Below are 25,299 nucleotides of genomic sequence, written 5' to 3'. Positions count from 1 at the left end.
TAGATGGTATGAAAATAGACATGGGAGTTTTGAATGATGGTTTAAAATAAGACATGTAAGAAATGATAAATGTCAAGATAGAGGGGTTGAAGGAAGGTTTGGAAAAGTTTCTAGAAGAAAGGCTTCCCAGTGGTGACAAGGAAATACATGAAAATTATGATGGATACAAAAGGAATATGAATTATGATTTTAGAGACTTCAATGTGGGGTTTAAAAACCACCACATTCCAAATATATATATGAGAATGTTTGATGGCAAGGATCCAGTAACTTGTATACTACAAATGGAGCAATATGTTGATCTACAGGAAGTGAAATCGTCACAAAAGGTAAGTATCATATTTATATTTAGAACCCAATCAGTTTGTATGGTATAGATGACTTTGTTATCGTAAACCACTTGTCACATAGGCAATTTTTACGAAGGAAATGATATCACATTATGAATATACAAAGAGAAAAACATTCTTTAGCCAATTGATGAATCTCAAAGAAAAGGGTTCAATGGTGGAGCAAATTGAACAGTTCCAAAAACTGAATATTAGGGTAACCAATATTCTAGAGAAGCATAGGATTGATGTCTTCATAGGGACTTTAAAATATAACATCCAACATGAGGTTCACCTTTGGGAACCTAATTCATTGGAGAATGAATTCAGGGTGGCAAGAAAAGTTGAAAGCAAAATTATGGAAACAAGGAAGTCTGCCACTCACAACTATAAACATGGAAGTGTTGCTAATCCTAGTCATCCACAACCTACAAAGTTGACACCACAACAATTGGAGGAAAAAATAGAAAAAGGGCTTTGCTATAGTTGTGATAGAAAATACACTAAATGTCATAAGTGTGCTCAAAAGAAATTATTCTACATAGATTGTAAAGTGGAGGAAGAAAAGGAACAAGAAACATCAAAACAAGATTATATACACCAAGAACCAACCCTAGAGAAAGAATAGATGAATATGACCATATCTTGTAATGAATTGGTAGGAAATACCACTCCTCAAACTCTCAATCTAGAAGGATATATCAAGAAGTAAAAGGAAATAGTGCTAATTGATTTGGGTAGTACCCATAATTTTATTAATTGTAAGATAGACAATGAATTGAATTGCTTCCTATATCTAGCACCACAGTTTCAAGTGATGGTTACAAACATAGGAATTATAAATTCCTCTGCAAATTGCCATAATATCAATCTAACCATGGGGGAATATGTATTTAATAGTCCAATGGTTTCCATTCTAATGGGTGGTGTTTATGTTGTACTAGGAGTCGAATGGTTACAATCTTTGGGTATGATAGATTTCAATTTTAAAGAACCTTTCTTGCAATTTTTTTGGGAAGGAAAGGAAGTTGAATTAAGGAGTATCATAGGGAAACCAAGAAATATAATCAAATCTAATGGCATGGCAAATATTTTTAGGAAATAACAATGGGGTATGATTTCACAATTATGCTCACTAGGGGTTCAAACATCGAAAACATCTATTTCTCTAGACCTCCACAAAGTCTTGGAAAATAATTCCAAGGTGTTTAAATCTCCTAAAGTCCTCCCACGTATTCATGACCATGATCATGTGATTCACTTGATTCCAAGAAGTGTTCCTCCAAACATCAGGCCTTCAAAATATGCTTATGCCCAAAAGAGTGAAACTAAACATATGGTTGAAAAATTGCTAGAGGCTGGTATATTTCAACCTAGTCAAAGTTCTTTCTCTCCTCCACTAGTATTCGTGCATAAGAAGGATGGATCATAGCATATGTGTCCAGATTATAGGGAGCTAAAAAAGATCACTATTAAAGATAAATTTCTCATTCCTATCATAGACTAATTTTTGGATGAATTACATGGAGCAATTTACTTCATCAAGCTAGATATTCATTCAAGATATCATCAAATTAGAATGAAGACTGAAGACATTCTAAAAGAAACATTCAGAACTCATGAGGGTCATTATGAATTTTTGGTCATGCCTTTTGGCCTTACTAATGCACCTTCCACATTTAAAGGTTTGATGAATTCCATTTTCAAACCCTTAGAAAATTTGTGTTAGTATTTTTTTATGATATACTAATCTACAACAAGTCTTTGAAGGATTTTTTTTCAACATGTTGACAGGGTGCTCAAACTATTGGCAGAGAAACAATTATATGCAAAAACCTCCAAATGTTTCTTTGGAGTACAAGAGGATGGAATATTTGGGTCATATTTTATCTCATGAGGGTTAAGGTAGACCCTAACAAAATTAAATCCATTAAGGAATGGAAAGTCTCCACAACCATAAAGCATCTTCGAGGAGTTCTCAGGTTGGTAGGATATTATCACAAGTTTGTTAAGAATTATGGGAGAATAGTGGCACCTATAACATCATTATTGAAGAAATATGCATTTACTTGGACTCCAAAAGCACAAAATTCCTTTGAACATCTTAAAGAGGCAATGTGCCAAGCACTGGTCTTAGCTACGCCAAACTTCACAATTTTTTTTATTATGGAATGTGATGCTCCAGGAAATGGAATTGGTGTTGTTTTAATGTAAGAAGGAAGATCCATTTCTTTTGAAATTTGTCCAATCAAAGGAAAGTATTTACATAAACCTATTTATGAGAAGGAAATGTTGGAAATACTACACACACTAAAGAAATGACGACCTTACCTAATGGGAAGACACTTCAAGGTAAAAACAGATCATGGTAGTCTTAAATTCTTTTTGGAACAAATATTATCTTCATAAGAGTAGAAAAAATGGGTGACAAATATGTTGGGTAATGACTTTGAAATATACCAAAAAGGAAAGAAAAACATTGTTTCATATGCACTCTACAAAAAGGATGAGGTTGTTGAAGCATTGATTTGTGCTATTGCTATTATCCAACTTGATTTGATAATAGAAACAAGGGATGAATGGAAAAATGATGAAGAGTTGTGGTCACTCATTCAAAGGTTGTAATAATATCTGAGTACATATGATGCATTTATCTAGAAAAATGATTCATTATGGTACAAAGATCGCTTATATCTTTGTAAGAATTCCTAAATCAAACAAAATATTGTTTTGGAATTGCACACCTCTCCCTTAGGAGGGCACTCAGGATTTTTAAAAACTTACCATAGGATCAAGAAGGAATTTTTTTTGGGACGGACTTAAATATAATAGTCAGAAAATTGTGGTAGAATATTTGGTTTTCCGACAAAATAAAGTTGATATTTTAAGACCTCGGGTCTGCTACAGACTTTAGCCATTCCAAGTCAGCGTTTGGAGGAGGTATCAATGGATTTTATCATAGCTTTACCCAAGTCTGAAGGAATGAGTGTCATCATGGTGGTAGTTGATAGACTTACCAAATGTGCACACTTTTTTGGATTATATCATCATTTTAAATATGGCACAAGCACTACTACATTTATGGAAACAATTCAAAAGCTTCATGGAAATCCAAAGAGTATAGTAAGTGATAGAGATCCCATTTTCACTGGAAATTTTGGATGAAATTATTTTCTTATCTTGGTACTTAATTATCTCATATCTCGTCTTATCATCCTCAATCTGATGGGAAAACTGAGATAGTGAAAAAATGTTTGGAAGGATATATTCATTTCTTTTCATCTTACAAAAAAATGCAATGGTTCAAGTGGTTACCTCTAATTGAATGGTGGTATAACAATTCCTTCCATATCACAACAAAAATGACCCCATTTATGGCACTTTATGGATATCATCCACCATCCATCACATCATCTTTAAGATAAAATTATAAGGTTAAAGCAGTGGAATATCACATCGAGCATGAACAACAAGTTCTCCAATTCTTAAAGGATAACTTCACTCTGGCACAGAATCAAATGAAACAATAGGAATATCATCATTACATTGAAAATCGTTTTAATGTAGGTGGATGGGTATTTTTATGGCTACAAATATACAAAAAAATGTCTCTCAAGCAAGCTATGAAGGATAATAAATTAGCACCCAAGTACTATGGTATTTACAAGATGTTGCAAAACAATGGTAGTATGGCATACAAATTGGAGTTGCCTATATCTTCTCAAGTACACCTAGTTTTCCATATTTCATACTTAATGAAGGTTATAGGTGACAAGCTTCTAGTTCAAACAATGTTTCTAGAACTTGATGAAGAAGGAAAACTCATATTTGAGCCTGAAGCAGTCATGGAAACAAGAACCTGACAACTACATAATCAATCAATCTCAGAGTATCTCATTAAGTGGAAGAACTTACCCGCTAAAGATTCCACATGAGAGGATGAGAATTTTATACAAAAGCATCTAGAACTACTCAAGTGGTTAGGAAAACACTTTTTTGAAGGAGAGGGGCATGTTTGGTTCTTATAATATTAGTGTATCCCCCTTCTTATTATTTTTGTGCCCATGTAGCCCCCATATTGTTATTGTTGTGCCCCCCCATAGAATTCCACTATTGTTATTTTTGTTCCCTTACATTATTATTTCTATGTAGGATATTATTATATTGTGACCCCTTAGACTCCTATATATACAAAGAAGGTCTTTTTATTTGTATCATCCAATAATTGTTCAATTATCTAATGTAAAGGAGGTTTCACCCTTGAAGAGGATAATTTTTAAGTTGTTGATCTATCTATTTGTGACAACCAAGTCTCTTTCCACTTCCTTATTTCAAATTGTGCCTTCAAGAAAATGAAGTATTTCTTCAGTTCACTCCTTCAACTGGAAGAATTGTGTCCTTCTTGAGCACATAGGCACACCCTAAAGGTCGTAAGATTCACCCTTCAACCTTCCCCAATGCGCCATGCACCCTCCTAACACTTTGAGCTCATGAGTGTACTCTGAAGGAACAAATTGCTGCCATGCAACCTTCAGACTTATGCCATGCACCTTGTTGGTCATCCTAAGCACATGACTGCACCCCAGAGGCCTAAAACCTTTACCCTTTAACCATTGGGAGACGCCCATGAACTCTCCCTTGAGTGCACAATGCACTTGGGAAGCCTGAAGCCTTCCCCTTCATCCTTGTAACTTGTTTCATGTGCCCTGCCTTGAATGTCCCCTTCTTTTGAGTGCATGTCGAAGCCTCGAAGCCTTCTCTCTTCAACCCTTCAGCTCCTTTTTTCCCTTTTAGTGCATCGAAAAGCAATGAATATAAATTATGCATGAAATGTGGTATAAAAGGATAATTTTAGGATGATGGTTTCTCTTCATGAGTGATTGAAAAAACATGTGCTCGAGAAACATCATGGCAGGCACACGAGGAAGAGTCGGAAAGGAGAAAAAATAAAGGAAGCATAGAAAAAACAAGGAATACACTTGAATCTTTGAAATCAAAACACCCTAAAGAATCCATCTGATCAAATACCCTATAGATGGTGGAGGACATCAACGATTAAATATTCATGAAGAATGAAGATACAGTTGGCATCCATGTCATCACTGGAGGTCCATTTCATTAGTCACTATTAGTCCTGTCACCAAAGATAGTGACATGTCAAGTCTCATCACACGATGATGTGGAAGTCATGATGTATAATTTTAATCATTCTAAAGATAAATAAGTGGAAGAACAAGAATCATGTATGAACTTAAGAGTCATGGAAGTCTAAAAGACCTGTAGTACCAAAAGTAATATGTAATTCCAAAAGTCTTTTGGAATTCCAAAGGTTGTAGAGGTCCAAAGGTTGCTAGAAGTTAGAAATTCAAGAGTCATGAGAATGTGAAAGGTCATTCCTCAAGTTATAAATAGATCATCATTTCTCATGCAAAGGACTTTGAAACTTGGCTTCTCCCACAAGACACTACAAAGACATATTTAGTACTTTTGGGGACCAAGTAGTGGCTCTAATGCTCAACTATTGGAGCTAGTGGTGTTCATTGTATTTATGTATCTTGGGGATTTTTCTTAATATTGAAGCCTTCTAGGCTAGCACATGTTCACATGTGTATTATGAATGTTTCTAATACTATTATTTGAATGTTTATGGTTCATTTTTTCTTTCATCAAGTACTCGATTAATTGATCTATTTTGGTTACTTCGGTGTTCCTTATTAGAAATGTGTTATTATGTTATAATGATCATTGCATCCTTTTGAACTCTTTCTCTTGATTTTAGATGAGTCTTTATCATTAACGTGTGTCTCCATTAGGGTAGTATATTACTTATCTCTTAGGGGCTCACTTTTTTCTCCTCCGCAGTAAGAGAACCTTGATACATAGACAATTGAACATTCACAAGGCATACTAGCTTTCTCATTCCAAAGGACAATTGCACTTCTCTCCTGTGCTGACAGCTAAAGCCAAGGCATATCTTTTAGTAAATGGCATCTGGGTCATGTTTTGGATGGGACTCTTACACCAAATGGTGTGAGGTCTAGTTGGGAACTTATATCGGGCAGATCCACTATATGTTTGTTGTAGCCAACACTATCAACAACACTATAAATACAATATATCCTAAAAGAAAATGAAATGAAGACACATTTGCAACAACTACTAGACCAATGGATAATTTGAACAAGCACCTCATAATGTGGGTAACCTGCAATCATAGTTCCAATGAAATATGGTTGATCCAGGTGGATGTTGGTGGCCACCCACCTATCCCATTTGGACCCCCACAACTGTCTCTTTTAGCTTTTTCAGTTTCCTAAATTGTAGAACAGTTTACTATTTTTAGCAGTTTTTTGGGTCCTGAACTTCCGGAGCCGTTTTGAGGCCCTAAGCGACGTTTTTTGGGAAATCCGGGAAAACATCCCAAAGTGGTAGTACTCGAATATATCTTTGTAACGAGCTATCGTACGCGTCAAACGAAGATCGTATGCCAAAGTTACGACCCCGGGAAATTGATGTACCAATTTACCCAAACGAGACCCACAATTTGGTGTTCCATCTTCGAGGGTTAGGTTTTGGGATTTGAAGGGTTTTCCATTATTTCTCAACAATAAATAGGCCTTCGAGCCTCATTGTAACACAGTTTTAGAACAGTTCAGAGGCATGTAGCCGCCACATCTCTTCTCAGAGATAAGCTACCATCGCCCTAGCTGGTTTATTCCCATTTCTTTTTGTAGGCATATTTCAGTATTTTACAGTAATGAAATGAAGTATTATTTCCACTGCATATATGTCTTTATGGTTATCTCTGTGTTTTATTGCGTTCCTGTCTAAATCCAGATCAGTGGTATCAAAGCGGTTTACTTTTTCTCTTTTTTTCTTTGCATGTCCCCAACGAGGTCGGGATATAAGGAGTTAGGGTTTGAACTGGTCGAACCTTTGCAAGACCAGCCTCGCAAATCCCGACGGCCTCCCATGGCGGATGAGAAGAAAGATGAGGGGGCAGGAGATCCTATCAAAATCTTGCTCGAAGAAGTGCTCGAGCGGCAAAGGAATGCGATGATGGATAGCTTTGCGTAGATCCTTCAGCGGCTACCCAGAGGCGACGCATCGGCTTCCAATAGCTACTCTGGAAATGCCACGCCCTTTAAGGTACAAGTTAATTTTGAAATCCCCATCTTTGAGGGTCAAATAGACGCAGATGTCGTAGATAAATGGTTAAATCTGCTAGAGGGTTATTTTTCTGTTCATGAATTTTCAAGTCGAGAAAAGATTGTTTTCGCTCTTCTCAAAGCAGCCCCCCATGTCAAGGACTGGTGGGAAACCTACTGCGAGTAGAAGGATGAAAGTACAGGCTCACTATTTTCAGCCGCAACCACTTGGAGTGACTTCCGGGATGCCATCAAGGAGCAGTACTACCCTGTCAGAAGCTATGAGGACAAATACATCAAATGGACCACACTGCGGCAGGGACGAGACCAAGATGTGCCGGAGTTCACAAACATTTTTCATACCCTTCGCACATAGTTGGGTATCAAAGATTCTGAGCTGCATCTGGTACTCAAATACTGTGGCTGCCTACACAGATACATCTAGGAAGAGATGGGGTTCTTGAACATCTCCTCACTCGGCACAGCATACCGATATGCTGTCAAAATCGAGCAAAAGTTCAAACATAAGAAGAGAGACTTTGGATCTGCAAATCCGAAGCCCAAAGGACAAAGCCAAGGCGGGGTGACCCAAGACAACCCGTCGAAGCCGCAAGAAAAGAACAACACCACGAAGCCGAAGAAGGACACGGGAAAGTGGTGTGAGTTCCACAAGAGTCCCACTCATAACACAAGTGAGTGTCGGACCAAGCAGTCGCTGGTGGCCGAGTTGAAGGCTTCCGAATCAGATGCATGCTCTAACCCTGAGCCACAACCTCACAAGGGGAATGGCAAAGGGAAGCAAATCATTGATGCGGATCCGAGTGCCACTGTTGCCACTGCCAAGATCCATTAGAATGAACCTGCAGATCTAGAAGAGGGTGAGCATCTTTTCCACTCACAGATGTGGGTGAAGGGTTCGCCACTGCAATTCATTGTCGACAGTGGCAGCCAAAAGAACCTCATTTCAGCAGAGGTCGTGAAGCGGTTGGGCCTGCCGACTACACCACACCCACAGCCGTACAGTATCAGGTGGCTTCACGAAGGACGAGATCTGAAAGTTTGCCAGCAGTGCCGCCTTCCTTACAGCATCAAACCCTTCACAGACGAGGTACTGTGTGATGTTACACCTGTGGATGTTTGTGATGTATTATTAGGCTAGCCATACTTGTGGAGGAAACATGCTGTGTATGAGTCTAGGCCTCGTGCTGTCATTATTTCTTTGAATAATTCATTATACAGGATACCGGAGGTAGCCCCACCTACCGCCACATCTTTGATCACTGTTAAGAAAGACAGCAAGCTCATCTCCCAGACCAGGAAATTCATCTGTCTGGTTCACTCCCAAAGTAAGGGGAACACTGTCATCACATCCATGACCCCCATGAAGGATTCCTCCATGTAGCAACAACAGCAAAGGGATATAGTCATGACAAGACACAGGAACAAATTCTCCTCACCCATAGGGGTAACACACAAGTTTCAGGTGGGCGACAAAGTTTGGTTACATCTGCAGAGAGAACGCCTTACCAGAACCCATCAGAAACTCAGGCGACTCCGACATGGTCCTTACACTAGTACCAAGGCTACGGGGTAGCAATGGTTTGAATCATAGCATTCCTCCATTCCTTTGCTTGCACCAAGTGATCAATGTGGACCATCATCGATCATGCTTCCCACCATTTCTGAACACATCAGAGATTGCAGAACAACTCACCACGGACCAAGTTCAGCAGATGGAGGAACTCAACGCAATGGGGACCATTGCTTCGTAAGGGGGGAGGAATGATCCAGGTGGATGTTGGTGGCCACCCACCTATCCCATTTGGACCCCCACAACTATCTCTTTCAGCTTTTTCAGTTTCCTAAATTGTAGCACAGTTTACTATTTTTAGCAGTTTTTCGGGTCCTGAACTTTCGGAGCCGTTTTGAGGCCCTAAACGACGTTTTTTGGGAAATCTGGGGCAACATGGGTCGCCTCCCAAAGTGGTAGTACTCGGATGGATCTTTCTAATGAGCTATTGTACGCGTCAAATGGAGATTGTATGCCAAAGTTACGACCCCGGAAATTGATGTACCAATTTACCCAAATGGTGCCCACAATTTGGCGTTTCATCTTCGAGGGTTAGGTTTTGGGATGTGAAGGGTTTTCCATTGTTTCTCAACAATAAATAGGCCTTCGAGCCTCATTGTAACACAATTTTAGAACAGTTCAGAGGCATGTAGCCGCCACATCTCTTCTCAGAGATAAGCTACCATCGTCCTAGCTGGTTTATTCCCATTTCTTTTTGTAGGCATATTTCAGTATTTTACAGTAATGAAATGAATTATTATTTCCACTGCATATCTGTCTTTATGATTATCTCTGTGTTTTATTGCGTTCCTGTCTAAATCCGGATCAATGGTATTTGGAGAATGTCTATAAACTATAGATATTTTAGTAATACCCTCTCAGGAGTCAGTACCCTTTTCCTAGGATTGATGACTTATTTAATCATTTGTAGCATATCAAGTAATTCACTAATTTTTATCTTCAATCAGAATACCATTAGGTATTAGTTTTTTTCTACGTGGTTCACTACCCTTGGAGATCGGTTTCCACTATGTACATGGAATATTTGTACTAAGAAGACCCACCCAAAGGGATTACTTCCTACTCGCTCAACTATGGAGCTTGACACTAAGGGTGTCGAGGGAAATGAACCAATGACCTCTCAATAGTAAAGGTGATCTAACAATGAGGACTTGACCAATTTAGCTAACACCATTACGTATTAGTTAAGGAAAAAGACACTTAAATTACCACCTTCAAGGAAAGACAATGCCTATATGAGTAGTTGGTAATGTATTTTCATTTATGTAATACACCAACTATATTTATGTGTTTTCTCAATTATGTATTGCACCCATTTCTAGATTCATTTTAATAGTGTACTTATATAACATACTTGTTTATAGATTTACATGGGAAGAACATATCTCACAACTCATGTAGTTGTAAGAGACTTTGATAAAGCATCAAATACTCGTAAATATTAAGAAATGTGAATTTTCCCTACTGTCATTTTTGTACTTAGGGCATGTGATTGGTGGAGAATAACCTAAGTTAGATATCACAAATATTGATACTATCGTCAAGTGGCCAACACCTACTAATTCCACTAATGTTAGGACCTTTTATGGGGCAACATATTAACTTTGAAGTTTATAGAATCATTTTTAATGGTGCCTACACCACTCCATGTGATAATAGTGAGTAGTGGAAATAATAAATATAAATACTTTGATTGGATTAAATGAAAGATAATTTAAGAACCAATTAGAAGTGTTTCATGGTGGAGTTTTTTACTACTCTACATATTGCAAGGAACTCTATTATTTTCTTCAATTTGGTGAGAAGTGGAAGAACCATCTATTGGGAAATGGGACCATCCTTTGCACTGATCACTAGTCACTACAATATTTGTAAGCACAAACTGAGCATTAGCAAACAAGACATTACGAGTGGATAAGGTTTTTACAATTCTTGCATCTAATCATAAAATATAACAAGAGAAACACTCATAAGTTGGTAGACATGATTTCAAGGCCACCCAAATTCAAGATCACAAATTTTGGAACTCTCAAGCACATGGCTCCCTTCATCCATGACGTATACGAAGAGGCATAGACAAAAGATAAGGAATTTAAGGAATTGTTGTTTCAATAGATACAAGGCCAAGTTTGTGTAAACGAAGGTGAGAATAGTGTTGAATATTATCTTAGAGATCTAATTCTCTATAAGTTATATGAGATTTATGTTCTCAAAGGTGAAATATTGAAATTTATTAGAAATGTTCACACCTCCAAAGTTGTAGGGCATTTAAGTGTTGTGAAGAAAATTTCCAACCTATAGAGGTATGCATATTGACCTAGAATATAAGAATATGTATCTTGGTTCATCATAGGATGCATAATTTGTTGTACTATCAAGCCGAGTGATGAAGCCACGGTTTACACCTTTCCCTACGTAAACCTAATGGACCTTGGGAGGACATGTCCATCGATTTTGTGGGTGGTTTATGAATAACCAAGAAGGGACATGATTATCAATTTGTGGTAGTGGACATGTTTAACAAGATTTGCATTCTCATGCCTTGTGAAGAGAAAATATGCAATGGGTGCACTATCATATAACAAGGAGCATCAACTTATATAGAGATTCCAGATTTCATAATGCCTTTTAAACTACTCTTTGAAGGAATATGGACACCATATTTGAAAATATGAACAACTTTCTATTCACATATATGTGGGTAGTTATAAATAGTGAAAAATACATTGGTTTAGATTTTTATAAGTTACAATTAGAAGCATCTAAGTACTTGATATTAAAATTTGGTTTATATTCAACATTTTTGTAGTAGACTAGTTGATACTTCTATCAGTAAGTCCGTTTTTGAATCTTGATTTGGGTATTTACCTCCTTTACCCTTATATGTTGTATATGGATAACAAGGAGGATTGAGGGAATACATTATGCAAGAAACATTAAAGCTTGATTTTTTTTTTTGATAATATTAGACAAATCCATTCAAAAGTACAAGAGACGTTGAAGAAGACATAGGAAAACTACGGGCATGACATGATCGACACTAGATTTAGAAATAATTAAAGGTGGAAGACAAAATTTGGTTGTATTGAAGAAAAGAAAGGTTGCAATATTGTGGGAAGAATATCAAGGATTTGTATTATGGTCATTTTGAAGTGTCGTAGAAGTTGGGCGATAATTCCAACATGCTCTATCTACCTCCATATATGTGATTTTCTCTATTGGTGAGAGTGGAGAAATTGAATCTCTATGAGACTTACATGTTGCACTAGGAAACTAATGAGCAAGTATTTCCTTCCATAGAGGACTTAGCATTAAAATCGTAGGTAGATTTAGTGAAAGATATTGTTTTATTGAAGTTTAGAACAACTAGACAAGGGAAATATGAACTCTGGTAGGTTGGGCTAAAGGGACAACTTCTAGACAAGGCATAATGGTGACATTTCGTCACCTCCTTTAGTAAAACCTTTTGGGGAGAAAACCTCCTTAAATGGGGATGTATTATCATTATATATATATATATATATAGAGAGAGAGAGAGAGAGAGAGAGAGAGAGAGAGAGAGAGAGAGAGAGAGAGAGAGAGAACCTCTTAAAGTTATTACTTTGACAGATTTACAAAGGTCTAAGAGAGAGAGAGAGAGAGAGAGAGAGAGAGAGAGAGAGAGAGAGAGAGAGAGAGAGAGAGAGAGGGGTTAGGTCTTGTTTTGGAGTTTTGGTCTTATTTAAGGCCTCGATTTGTTGTTTTTGGGGTGAAAAAATTGGAAGCATTGCTTCCAACCTCTTAAAGTTATTACTTTGACAGATTTACAAAGGTCTAAGGATCACCTTAATTATAATTCATTTGTGGAAGTGATGCTCCCTTGTTGCTAGGAGAATAAGGTGTTTTGTTATTATGAGAAGACATACAAACTTGGTGACAATATATTAGATGTTTAGGAAAACACGGTATTCCATATGGGACGAATATGTTTAGTAACCAATAATACTACTAAAATAAAGGTCATTACACAAATATTTTTATGTAGTTTAAACACTCTAAGAGGGAAACACTCTACAATTCCAACCAATGTGGCCACTTATGAAAATTTTATTAATGCAGAAACATTTTTTACCTAAGACATTCTCTCACAATCAATCATTAGAAATCATCCTCCACGCTCTTTTAAGAGATACAATTGACCAATTAGTGTTAAAACATAGATCAATTACTCTTACTATTAAAGACAATAAGAGTTATCATATCACTCTATGTCTATAACATATTATGATTATTGGATTACATTGCAACTAATGCACACTAAAGAAACAAAATTTTACCTAAAGACACATTAGAACAAGTTGAAATTAACTGAACTTGAAGGATATATACATTTAGGCACCCCCTTTAAAGAAAAATTGGATAGAATTGAAGGATTTACAAAGGTGACACAATAGGTTAAGGAATGAGGAATCATTGTCTATCCCCCATTAATGATAACTTTTAAAACTCCTAACATAGATCTAAATTTTGAAAACTTTTGTTTTGCAACAGCCTTTGTGAAAAATTTTACAACATGATCATATGTTGGGGAAATAGGCACTTGAATAGCCTGATAATGAATGATATTTTTGATGAATTTCATTTGTAGCTCAATGTGTTTATCATGTTGATGTTGAACTAAATCTTTGGCAACTTTGATTTTGTAAAATACTTAACCCCCTAAGTCATTTTAAGGAGGTGAGATTATCAAAAATCATATTTCTTCAACCACCTTAAATATGATTTTTGATATTGTCACTGTCTTCTTCCTATTCATAGCTTTCAAATGATATAAATTTCATCCAAATTTGATCTCTGGACACAAATTTTATGCATATTTGAAGATTTTACCTTCAAAGCACCACATCAACATCTGTACTAGTGCCACAAGGTAGACACATGGAAATCATTTTCCCCATTATCCTCATCATAAAATACTATGTAAACAATACATGGATGGCACATGGTAGTCTTATACCCCCATGTCACCATTGCGCAAGGCCATGTGCTTATCGAACATGTTAGAAACATTCTTTGTTTTATATTTGGATTTTGTATTTTCTTTAAGTATCATCTATAATAAATTCAATATTTTCAAATTAATGGATACATTTGGGATTTACAAAAAATACCGATCCATCCAAATCCAATATTTCATTTACACACTATAATCAACAATTTTACTCTTTAATCATCCAAAATTTGGGAATTTCTAAAAGTCTTGACTAATTGAATGTTTAGATTCTTGGATATTTACTAACCACATCACTATCATAGGGATACCACTTAGGCCCCCACCTTAGTGTTATTGCACCTTTGATCCACTTCACATTATGTCACACCATAATAGTTAAAACAAGTCAAAACCATACATGTTTTGATATTTTAATTTTCATTGCTCTAGATTCATATGAATCCATCCGAATCTAGAAAGACCCAAAAATACCATTTTGGAAAATTTTAGACTTTCAAATCTCCAGATTCCATGTCACCTAGCATCATAGCTGACATGTTGAATACCATGTCAACTCTTGGTACCAAGTTCTCCACATCACCATGCCAGACTAGAATGCCACATTATCCAATATTAGTCCATGTGCTACATCAATGTGCTAAATCAACATTATCCTATCCATAAATCCTATACTTATCACATGGAATCAAAGTGTCCTCCTTGCATAGTCTATCATGCTATCATCTAACACTTGAGTTTTTCCAAAAGTCTAGCTTGTAACATTTTATGTATCTCTATATCCCAATCAACATTGATGTAAGGGTTCCTCCTTTACAAAGTTCTGATGCTTTTGATTCCACCATTTGGCAACTGGGTTTTTGTTAAAGGCCATTTAGAAACAATTCTGAATGCTTGAGCATATTAATATTGATAGACACCATATCCACAATATTGACACTTAACAATTTTTTTACTTTCTATCTTCCTTATGTGATGATTATCCTAACTGGGCTACTAGGTACGACGGATAGACAATGTATATCCCATATAATTTGGTCAAGTCTAGTTAACAAGTTTCTATGCTTAAGCCCCATTTTGTGGCTAGTGCATAATCATGGCCACTTACTGGCCCATATGGCTCTGCACTGAGGCTAAAATATCCAATGCCCAAATTTCCAAAATCAATACCCAAATTTCTCTAAGGAAATAGGCTTCAATAGAGAGAATTATTAGCCTGTTCAATTATTAAAAAAGGCTTAATCAAGGCAACGTTATTCCTACTTCTTGACCAACCATGAAGGAATCCAAAATTCTTCATCTCATAGCCATATACTAGGCATTTTTTAAATGGATTCAAAGAAGTTATTATTCATGTTTTCCCCCATATGATGCTTTCAATCCATCTTTATCCCAAAATTGTGATACCTTACAGTTTATCAATAGTTAAGGAGTAAAACATTATTGTTCAATCCCACCATTATCCTAGTAAAAGTCATTCACATCACTAAAAATTACACAATCCTACTTAAATTTATTCAACAAACTTTCACTTCATTAAAGAGCTCCTTAGTGAACTCCTAAACACTTTAAATTATATGTTTTATGAATACTCTTTTCTATGAGTCCTTACTTCTCAATTAGGGCTTGACTCTTACATCTATGTCCACTTCACTATGAGGATCATATAATTGTAAAAAACAAGATTTAGAGTTTCTATAGCCTAACTAAAGAAAACTAGACTCTTCTCGATGAGACTTTATAAGGTTTCTTTCATAAATAGCCAACAATCATGGCTACCTAAGAGGTTGAGGAGCTAACATCCTCTATCTTCTCACCCATGAAATATTTTTAGCAAAAGACCTAGTACAACCACAAAAATTAAAGACAACCAAGACTAAGTATCTCCTGCTACCTACTCATAATCATGAAATCACATCATAAGAGCACACTAAGGCCAGGATGCATGCATGTATGTATTACATTGTCATCACAACCAAATTTACTATTACATATCATTAACATGTATCACATAGAATATAATGTCCATTTAGTAGGAAAGCCCATAAATATACAAAATTGATAAAAAATCATTTATATTTCATTGAATATGATTTACGTTAGATATTCAAAGTCCACAAGGGAATTTATCTAATTAATATCCAATGTTTCCTACAACTAATGAAGGGTGAACTACTTTCCAACCTTCCATATGCTAAAATGTTTGTTCTATCCTTTGAAATTAGCGACCCCTAAGCTAGACCATGAAGCCATCATGGAATTTATCACTCATTATTACAAGGTAGTGTCATGAATTCATTCTCCGTCATCAAGTCAAAATCATTGGTTCTCTTGAAATCCCATTAAAATAGAGAATTCCTAACTAGTATGGTTGGTTTCTCAAATGTCCTACATAAAAATAATCAAGAGGGAAATTTTAGCTTAGGATATCAATGATGTGAGGATGAAGTCCATTATATTTCATACGCATAGAACAATCCAGTTTCCCTCAAACCCAAAGAGATAATATATTGTGCATGTTTATGGGTGGTTTCTTATCTGGCTTGCATCGCACAAAGTAAGCCCCTTCACTATGCACCGATCCTTTGTGACATTTATTTTCTTAGTGCTCAATGCTCTGACGAGAAAGAACCCATAATAGAGCTCTATAATACCTTAGGTTTGGAACAATTTCCCTTAAATCTCTTAGGCCATGATTTGATATATATGATTCATCATTTCTTTGACATGTATCAAGAGCCCTTCTACTCTCCAATTTTGGATTCCCATGCTACTTTGTCTCTTGCACACTTCTATTTTCTTCTCTCTCACACTGTCCATGAGTGTTCATCTCCATTCTCTCTCTCTCTTTCAATCACATACTACACAATATGTGTTCTCTACTTTCCCTCACTAGTCTCTTGCTTTATGGATTTAGTGTTATATCTTCACATTGTGGTCAGATTAGAATCTTTTGGCTAGACCCCCTAAGTATTTGAATGATTTTTTTTCCATACAATGAATCATATATTTGGCATACAACCAAACCACTAGTACTCTTCCCATACGATGGATAAGATAGTTTGGGTATAACCCAACCACTTCCATAATTATGGAAGTTACTACGACATCATTCCCATTAGATATTTTCTTAGGAAATTTAACAATCTTAAAATTTATGAATATTTTATTCAAATAATAAGTTATTGTCAAGGGTTAGTTCGTAATTCCATTTTTTTTCTTCCCTCCCCTCTTATATATTATCATGGTCTATATCAAGGATTCACCTCTTCATTAGTTGTTATTAAAACACAATTACAATTATTTGGGGTATTTTAACCCATTTACATTAAGTTACCAATAAATGCATTGTTAAAATAATTAATTACAATTACCATATTTTTGGGGGGGATTAAAGACTAGGAATGTTATTGATTGAATTATGATTGTAGCACTAGAGGGTGGTTCGATGTTTCTATAAAAATCCAAAGTCCAGAAGGGCTTACAAAAGACGCAAGACTTATTGAATTGCATTAACTATTCCTTGCTATATTTATTTTTCTAAAGAAAGAGTAATAGCCTATTACATTTCAAAAACCCAAGTGACAAGTCCTAAACCAAGATGGAAAACATAACATGTAATAGTCTTTTGATCATCAGGGTTTCCAACCCAATTTGAATTAGGGAAACTAACGAAGAAAGGAGTCCCACTTGAATTGTAATGCCTCCCAAACTAAAATTTACCTCAAATATGTTGAAGTACCCTTTTTTCTACTTTATAATAATTTTCATGGGGTGTTTTCACATATCAAACACTAAAACAAGCAACAAAGGAAATTATTGTTGAGTTACGAAATGGGTATGTATTTACTATATATCTCATCACCTTTTTCCTTGATTCTTATCTTTTTCAGATCTGAATGCACTAATATGTTGAGGAATTATGGTAAGAAATGAAGTACTTATTTGTAGTTACGATTTAGCTAACTTTTACCCTTCTTTATGGAGGAAAATGACAAAAGGGACAGTTGTTGTTCCCTAACGATGGAACAACAAAAACTGACAAACAGAGGAAGGAACGCGGTGGTTGCGGACAAGGCTAAAGGTGAATTAGGAGGATCAACGTGAAAAAAGAAAATTGTCTAAAGTTAGCAATTAGTTGTGAATCCATCAGGATTGGGAGATCCTAAGGGATCACATTTATCTTTTACCCTTTCTGATTATAAAAGGAGATGATTGTAAGAAGAAAGGAAGGAATCTTTGTTATTATTAGAATTGTAATTTTAATTACAGACTCTCGCTATTGAGAGAACATAGTTATATTGTAATGCTACTTACATTTGATGATTAATATATAATTGAAGTTGTTTTTCCCTCACGATACCTGAAGTAGCTTAGTAGTGTTCGTTGGCGGCTAAGGGACCGACCTCTGGTGGATTTAATTGCTTTCTTATGCTATATTTATGATTCTTCTAAAGTTTGGTTGGTTTGATAATTTCATGTTTCTGGGAGTTTACTTTATTTGTTGTTCATTACTTTCTTGTATTAAAATAGTGTATGCTCTGTTTATAATTTATAGCGCTATCAATTGATTCAAGTTATGTTTATTACAAAGTAAATTATCTAGATAGTGAATTGCATTGATGTAATCAACTATAAAGAGTTTGATTATCGTTATTGGACTCTAAAATTGATATCGTTGTTATTTGGATTGTTTACTAGAGATTGAGTTTGACTTAGATTAAATTAGTTAAGAAGAGACGAGTTATTGTTACTGTACTCTTGGCTGATGATGCTATTACTTGAATTGCTATAAGATTTGATTTCAGTAGAGGATTGAGTTTTGATATCTCTTTTAATAATTGCAATTAGATTTTATTAGATGCATCCATTTACTCTTGTATTAAAATATCTATACTACAATTTAGGAAACATTACTTTCTGAATTCATAGCAGCCACATATTGTGTACACTCTTGAAATAAGAGGACTTGCCCGGGTTGATGATTAATGTGGGATAATTAGGAGTTTTAAAAGGCAACTTTTATCAACCAACATTTTGCCGCCGTTGCTGGGGGATCACGGTGCCATTGATGTGTACATCGATTATAGGACTCCTAGGGTCTAGATATTTTGGACAGATTACCTGCCCCAACATTAGGTTAGACAGTTGTCCTATGACATTGATAGTTGGAGCATCTCTCTTGTGGCTGCCTAGGTGCCTGAAGCACTTCTCCTTGATCATCTTGTTGTATATAGGCACATCTTTTATGGCTTGGAGAAGTGGTATCTTTACACATAACTGTTTCAATTCTCCTAGAAGTTCAGTTTCTTCTAGGGTCGGTGGTGTGGTTCCAGTTAGTCTCTTAGGAAAGGGTGGAATAGCTTTTGGTTCACTTTCCTGTTTCTCTTCCTCGTCCTCCTTAGGAGAAGGTTGGCTATTTGGGATAACCTTCCCAGATCGTAGGCTAATCTCCTGAATCTCCATAGCATAGGTTAGGCATGATGTTTCTCCAGTATATACCTGTTGGGCCTATCTGTTATTGGGGTTAGGGTTCGGTTGAGAAGGTATTTAGGGCTCTCTTGGTGGAGCAGGAGGTAATGGTTGTGGTTGAGTAGGTGGTGGAGGCAAAAGAGTAGGAGGAGAGTTTTACTGGGGCCTCCACCCCTGATGAGGAGAATTCCATTGAGGTTGTGGCTGAGCATAAGAGTGAAATGAATGAGTAACTGGCGGAGCCTGGTACTGAGGAGGATACAACCAAAGAGGGGGTGTGGACTAGGAAGGATGCGTAGGGGGACCCTAAGAAGGCATGGAAGTGGCTTGATTGTGGTTGTAATGAGTCTGGGATGTCCCTTGCATTCCCTACTGGTAAGTTCTAGGTCCATGAGGCCTCCTTTGGTTCATGAAATAAAGTGGTTCAGTGGCTCCTTCGGCCCCCTAATATGCAGCTTTAATTCTGGGCAAGGAAGGGAACTGATTCATAGGATGGTCTTCTTCATAGACTAAACACACTTCTATAGAGTGCAATGGACATTCGTTCCTAGGATGCTTTCTAGTGCACCTGGGACAAAAGATGGCCAAAGCCCTCTTGGCTTCCTCTTGTTTCCTTTTCATATGCAAGGTATCCATTTGCATGGCAAGAGTCTGCCTCATCTCGCGCTTGAAATCTTCCAGCTGATTCTCAAGTTCTTTTCTAAGGGATGAACTGGATGAGGATGTACTGGCTAAAGGTTGGCTTCCCCTACCTCTCTTTCTAGCTGACCTAGAATGGTTCCTAAACACAGTCTTTATCTCATCATAAGGGAGTTGGTAGATGTATCCCCAACCAGCAAATGGAGGGTATCTAGAAGGTCTTCAGGGACTCCTCTGAGCAGAACCAACTTTAGAGATTTGGGGTCAAGTGTGCACCTGGCCCTTTTATAACTGAGTTGGAACCTCTCTTCATAGTCTTCTAAAGATTCATCACTTCCCATGGTCATTCGGAAGATTTCTTCCTTGGTATCCTTTGACCTACAGTAGTCCTGGTATTTTTTGTTAAAGGCTTGTTGCATCTGGGCCCAAGTTGTGATACTGTTTCCAGGTAACCCCATGAACCAACACAATGCTGCATCCTTGAGGGTAGAGGGAAATAGTTTCAACTTCTGCTCATCTTATGCATAGTCATAGGTTCGACAGAGAACAAAAAACTCAAACAACAAGGTATCAGGGTCTTCAGTAGTGAGGTAAGGCTGAAGGACTTATATTTTTCATTTTTTTGTCCCCATTGGTCTCTAGGATAGGAAAGGCACCTTCTATTCTTTCTCCATCTCCTCTAACATTTCTGTTTTCAGCCATGGTCTTAGGAGGAATGGTTTCTTGCTCTTCTTCTGTTATAGGATCTTCGTATATCTTTGGAGGTTCAATTATAGGTTCTTCTAGATCACTACCACCAAAGAAGAGAGAAGGGTGACTTAGTGATGTGGTGGGGGTGTTGGGTAGGAATTTTCTTGAATTGTCTCTGTTCCTACGAGCCATGAAAGGAAATCTCTTTTTGGGTTATTTTTGTTTTTTGTTTTTTTTGCTTGTACCTACAAAAATGAAATGGATTGAACAACAAATTGCAACTAACTAAAATGAATCTTGTTGAAATGGAAATTGTAGAATTGAAATGAAAGCAGCAAATGACTAATCTACTTTGTTGGAATGGAAATTGCAGAATTGAAATGAAAGCAGGAAATTCCTAATCTACAATTGTTGAAATGAAATTGCAGAATGGAAATGAAAGCAGGAAATGCCTAATATACTTTTGTAGAATTGAAATAAAACAACTACTCTACTTTTGTTGAAATAAACTACTTAGCATAATGTTGCAGTAGAAAATAGAAGAAAAGCAGTAATCACAAAATACTCTGACACTTCCCCGACAATGGCACCAAAAAGAGTGGTGGGCTCCAATATTGCAGCAATAATGTTGCAACTCCTGGGGCTTCCTTCTTTACTTTTATCAACCCGGTAGTTCGTAACAAAATTGGAAGTGCCAATATTGTATGCACAAGTACTAGCTCTTACTGCAGGTTGTCACTTGATCAGCTGGTGTGTTATCACAAAATCACTACTGAGGGCTGCAACCAAGCAAGATTTCATGTAACTATTTCAACCTATCTTTAGACCAAAGATTAGCCTCTTTGATCAGAGAGGGCTCTCTCACAACTCTTGATAAAATCCTTCAAACACTAGATGGCTAACTCTTTATTCACTTATGAAAGCATAACTGGTTGGAAACACATCAAACTGGCTCGCATTGGGCTATGGAGTCTATAATATTAAGTAAACAAGGAAAACACAGTGATCTCATGGAAATCAAGGCTCTTAGCATTACATGTCAAACATACTCCACCAAAACATAGCTTGCTGAATACACAGGAAGTTAGAGCATATAATTATGAATTCTGAGTGATTGCATTACAACAAGACTATAAAAGAACATAAAGTATAAAACACCATCACTACATTTGAACATGACAATCCTTCGAGAATCTTGAGAAGAGAATAACTCTGTTTTACTATTACTGTCAAAAAAGGTCTTACAATGGCCCAAAACAACTCTGTTTTTCTATAAAGTATCCAACCTTTTTTACATAAAAGTTATTCCTATATATAGCCAATCAAAACACTACTGCATGAGACTCCTCAACAAGCATGAAGGGAGCTCGGAATTTTGACATTAATGACCTTAACTATATCATAAACAAACTAATTGATTACAAGAGATATGGTGCTACGAAAACAGAGGACTCCATCACATTAGCACTTTAAGTCTTTATCCTCGTATACTTTGCTGCGTTCTTGGAGCTTGCCACCTGTAGCATTACAATAATAACCAAACCAAACTGAAAGCAGATTCAATGTATGAACAGCTTCGGATGCCTGATGCAAAGATGATTCATCAACCAATAAGAAAATGAAGCCTATAATCACGGTTGCTGCCTCCCATCGGTATTCATGTATTAATGATCCAGTTTCAAGCCATTTAATCCTTGGATAATCCCGTGTGACTGAAGAAAACTCATGATCTGGCCATCCCATAACTAGACAAGTGTATCACTTAACACCTCAGCAGCTCTATCATAACCCTAAAAACTCGGACATAAAGTGAAACTTTCAACAAAAGACAAAACTTCACCTTTTCTTCGAATATTTACACCTGGCATCCTTTTTTAAATATCTGACTGACCTTCTATAACCTCCATGCTGGCATTAAGTCATCTCTTTAAATATTTGCTGACCTCAGCATTCAAACTCAAGTTTTCAACATAACCAGTCATCTATAGCAGTTTCGTAGCGCGCTACGAAACTGCTGTAGGTCCTCAAAATTAAATACTTGAACCTTAAAGCAACAATAACTCAAGTCTGTGATTTCTTCAGTCATTCTATACAGGTGTAAGGACATCAAAAAGTCTCAAAAAACTTTAACAAGACGATGGCCAAAATATATCAAAATTTGGAAAACACATTCCTCCTTGAATCATTTAGCTAGTTTGTCTAGCTTTTCTTTCAGGCTGATGACTTCTTCCTTCAACTTCTTGTTCTCTGCTCTTAGACTTGCATTCATTTGTTTCATAATCTTTGCCTGCTTCAGAGCTGGCACTGTCCATACATAGGCATCAGATACTGAGCTAGCTTGACTGATCAAACTTGTTTTACCTTTCATTACAGCTTTCTTATAGCTTGTATATCTTACTGCCTTTTCTTTAAAAACATTTTGAACCTGAGGTATTTCCTTACTTGCTCCAGCTTGTTTCTTAATGGCAATCACATTTCCACTTTGACTGAAAACAACCTTATTATCCTTGTTCTTGTTTTTAGCTGCTTGGACTATTTCAGAGAAGATTTCAAGTGCCTCTGTCCTAGGCATCTCTGAAGCTGCTTTCTCTTTCTGAGCTTTTTCCACTTCTTTCATTTGCCTTCTAGTCATTGGTCTGCGTGGTTTAAAGGCATACTCTTCACTTGGTTCTTCAAACTTTAACCTTTTAGAAGCCTTTGACTTCTTAGAACTTTCAGGTGAGGATTGTGTTAGATCAATATGCATTGGTGATACCAATTGATCTTGCTCAAGTTCAAGTGGTTCAATTTGGATTGGATGATCTTGCTCTAATTCAATGGCTTCAAGTAAGTCATTTAAACTACCCTTTGAAATAGGACTTTTTTCCACAGGGGCTGACTTTCCTTTTTCTTTGCTTAGCTGGCCTCTAGTTCTCACCCTTGAAACCCTTTCAACTTCACTGGATTTAGTTTCATCTTTTCTTTTGTGAGTCTTCTGTTTTGATGACTGAGGTGTTTCCTTAGGAAATGACTTAGAGGTTTCCTTTTCAGATACTCTAGATGATTTTGAAGTTTTATCTACTGATGCTTCAGGTGTTTCTTTAACTGCTGGCTTAGGAGTTTTCTTCATTGATGCTTCAGGTGTTTCTTTAACTGTTACAGACCTCTCTGATTTCTTTGTTTTAGCTTTGGGCTTCTTATGGTCTGTTATTTCTCTCCTAATTTCAGCCAAAGTAGTTTCCTCACTCCTTTCTTCTCTTTCTCTTACAGGTAATGGAGTGAGGCCCGTTTTACTTGGGAAACCGGCCATAAACACAAATGAATCCCAGTCTTTACCAATTTTATGTAGGCTATCCAACACCAGCAATTTAACCAGACCATGATGAAAAAGAGATGTTTCATAAGCATCTTTCTTTAACTGAATCTTATCACACATCTTGCTAATACTCCTGAACAAGTAAAAAGGTATGTCTATTGAACTCTTACCAGTGAAGTGTAACAACAGCTTGAAGTGGTATGAGTAGACTTTGTTGTACCTACCCTCACATGTCAGGTACTTCTGGATACATGTCAATAGCATAGCATAATTCTCCTTTAGATAGCTCCTTGGGACAGCTTTAGTGAGATCTTCATCTGCATAAGGTGCCTTCAAAAACTCCTTGCATGGACCCATGTCAAACTTGAAATTCTTGAACCATTCTTGGCCACCCCTTGGGATTTCTGTGACAGTGGAAATAACCTCAGGGGACACCGAAAACTCCAACATGGCCACCTTCGAATTCAGTCCAGTGAAGTTCAATGCGAAAGCCTTGGTCACTTCTGCATGTCCACCCTTTAATTTTTCACAAAATCGCCAACAACCAGCACTTCGAAATGCCTTTGCTACCTCCTCATCCCTGAGAGTAACATCTAACCCCTCCGGCTCTGTTCTCACACATTTACCAGAACGGTGTTCCTTTCTTTCCATGCTTCTTTGAGTATTTTTACACAAGGGAATGACGGTGGTTTGCAGCACGAAAACAATCTTTAGCTGTAGAGAGCAGGCTCGCTTGCAGTAGTCTGTTTAAAACAAAGCTCAGGCTTTTCATAGAGCAAAAACATTCATATGATATGAAGAACTCATTATGGAATGACCACCCCCTATAACGTCCTCCAAACTGACACACAACTATATGACTTCGGACCTTATGGAAAAATAATGGCTAATCATGACATAGAAAGGGTGTGAAAAGACAATCATGACCGGATTTGTGACTCACTACTCTCGGATTAGACATTCAGAGAAAAACGCTGCAAAAAACCCTGAAACTCCGATTTCGTAGCGCGGGCAGTTCAAATTTAAGAGGATGCGCTACGAAATCGCTGACAAACAGAGCGCTACGAAAACACGCAAACATTATTTCGCAGCAAAACTGACCAATCACACCTGCGCTGCGAAACTGCGCAAGTACCAAAGACATC

This window comes from Pinus tabuliformis, chromosome 8 (genome assembly GCF_031772625.1).
Source record: "Pinus tabuliformis cultivar Carrire ecotype Pingquan chromosome 8, CPIR1, whole genome shotgun sequence".
NCBI classification, from domain to species: Eukaryota; Viridiplantae; Streptophyta; class Pinopsida; order Pinales; family Pinaceae; genus Pinus; species Pinus tabuliformis.
Note: the sequence above shows the minus strand (reverse complement) of the source record.